This window comes from Bidens hawaiensis, unplaced genomic scaffold (genome assembly GCF_021521415.1).
Source record: "Bidens hawaiensis isolate Kalapana, Puna unplaced genomic scaffold, B.hawaiensis_p1.1 tig00009022_1, whole genome shotgun sequence".
NCBI lineage: Eukaryota > Viridiplantae > Streptophyta > Magnoliopsida > Asterales > Asteraceae > Bidens > Bidens hawaiensis.
In genome coordinates this window covers 358,358-361,052 of record NW_027491658.1, presented here as the reverse complement: position 1 = coordinate 361,052, position 2,695 = coordinate 358,358, and the positions used below count along the sequence as shown (strand labels likewise).

Here is a 2,695-nt window from a genome sequence, read left to right as displayed (position 1 = left end):
GGTTAATAAAGTTTTAGGGGCAATATTGTAAATGTTTTTAACATATTTTATATTGGACAATTTTGCCTCAAACTACATGCTAGCTTTATTGTATACATATCATGCTTTGAATGTTCTAAATAACTTAAAAACTTGATATCTTAATTTGATCATAAATGGTATATTATTTATTTATCTATACTATATATAATACATCAAAAAAGGGCAAAGTAGGACATTCTCTCTCTCTCTCTCTCTTTTTGTATTCAGTTGTAATTTTTTTGTTTCTTTATATGTATTCATTTTACGAATTTGTTTTTTGTTTGATTCTGTATCGTAAGAGTCAAATTGATACTGATCAAATTTACGTGGTAATGCTTTGGTTTTACCAACGTAAGGTTTTACCGATTTTTGTTGTTATTTTTTGTTTTAAATATATTCATTTTACAAATTTACTTTTGGTTTAGTCCATTATCATAACGCTCGGGTTTTACCAATGTCTAGGTTTTAAATATGAAATTAAACTCAATTTGGATAACAACCACTAAATCAACACATGGATTCCAAAGTATCGGTTAGTTTTGTTACGACACTAAAGCTAAAAAAATAAATTATTACGAGAAACAATTAAAAAAACATATTTAAAACAAAAATCGATAAAACTAGGGCGTTGTGGAAGCTAATCGACTTGAATTCGACCGGTTTTGGTTAGTTTGTTAAAGTACTTGAACTATATCCAAAAAATAAATATGTCAATTGAACATATTTAAAACAAACAAAACACAACAAAAATCGGTAAAACTAGGACATTGGTTTAACTGGACGTTGCAAGACTATTCGACATGAATTCAACAGTGCTCGTCACGCTAGTGGAAGTAACCAAAAAAATCAATTCGTAAAATGAGCATGTTTAAAAGAAAAACTAACAACAAAAATACGTAAAACATGAACATTGGTAAAACACGAGCATTATAACGATTACTAGACGTGAATTTGGTTGGTATTAGTTAGGTTGTTATGGTACCGGTACGGAAGAAAACAAATTCGTAAATGAATACATTTGAAAAAAAATGCATTTGGAAAAAAAATTAAACAAAGGAAAGGTTCAGGAGGAGTTAATCAACCATTAAAAAATAGGTTGATTGTTAAAAAAATCTATAAAAAATACGATTCAAATGTAGATAACATATAAACTAAATAGAAAAATTAAAAAGATTTTTATATTTTGATTTAAAATTAAAAGATGAATACATTAAATGTAAACGAATTTAATAAATAGTTTTCAGTAAATATTAAAATGATAAATAGTTAACAACACTAGTTTAATAAAAAAAACTCTTCTTTTAAAATTAAACATTATAATCAGACGTTCACGTTGTACAAGAGCATGGGAAAAAAGGAATACTAAATTGGATAATACTAAAAAGAAAAACAGTAGCTAGGTTATTTTATTTTTTTCGAAAATGAAAACTCATAATACCTATAACATTATTAACTGAATTTTTATAATTATTTTATGCACCGTGTTTGAAGGTTCTTAACACTTTTGTAATGCCAAAAGAGTCAAAACATTCAAAACCTTTTACTCTTACTATAATATTTTCAACGTCCAAGTACGTATGTATGAGTTGTCTTCGAAAATTCAAGATTCAAGATTTGATTAGTTCTTGCTAAGAAAAAAACTTGGAAATTACTTAAAATCTATAAATACCCCATGTATTCCCCACGTAAACATCGAAGAAATTAAAACACACACAAAGCTATAACTCTAAAAAGCACAAACTCTTTAATAAACTCACTTTTCCATCCCCATGCAAAAATCAATTTCTTCAGCCAAACATGTCCACCGCAACCTCCTCCAATACTGCAAACCGCCATCGCAGCCACCATGTCCATCGCAAATCCCTAATGCCGTCCTCTTGCCATCGCACACACCATGCGATATTTTCATCAACCACCGAGGGATCGACACGAAGAAGAATGTTGCTGGACTTTTGTTTGATCATCTCACGAGGTTAGGGTTAAGGCCTTTCTTGGACAGCAAGAATATGAAACCAGGTGATAAATTGTTTGATAAAATTGACAATGCGATCAGCGGATGTAAGGTGGGCGTGGCGGTTTTTTCTCCACGATACTGTCAGTCATATTTTTGCTTGCATGAATTGGCTCGTATCGTGGAGGCTAAGAAGAAGGTTATACCGATATTTTGTGACGTCAAACCTTCTGAGCTTACTGTCAAGGACATCTGGCAGTCCCCAAAACACGAGATAGATCGGTTCCGGTCAGCTCTCGAGGAGGCTAAGTACACCGTTGGCCTAACATTCAATCCGTCAAACGGGTAAGTACCAATTACACTCAGCAATAATAGAAATATATTATGTGGCAATCATGAGAACATTTGTTGTGCACAATTAGTGCCCATTTAATATTTGCATGAGGTAAATATACAATACTATGCATTAAAATGGTTCTTCAAAGCCTATATCATCTCAATTTAATTTCAAAATGCTTCTTCAAAGTATATATACAATTAGTGCCCATGAACTCAATTTAAAAAGATGCAATTAACCATGTATAGATTTGATATTACAGTCGACAATGACATAAATAAAACTAGCTTTTTCAAAGCTTATATCTCCTCAAAGTTTTGAAGAAGACAACCAGTGTGATCACACATTTCTTAACTTTCGTATGATGTATCGGATTCATAACATGT

The 2,695-nt window shown here is 31.0% G+C and overlaps 1 pseudogene; it reads left to right on the top strand.

Annotated features, from left to right (window-relative positions):
- The first annotated feature begins 1,469 nt into the window (after positions 1-1,469).
- LOC143530759 (putative 2' cyclic ADP-D-ribose synthase BdTIR pseudogene) lies at positions 1,470-2,467 on the top strand (annotated as a pseudogene).
- The last annotated feature ends 228 nt before the right edge of the window (positions 2,468-2,695 follow it).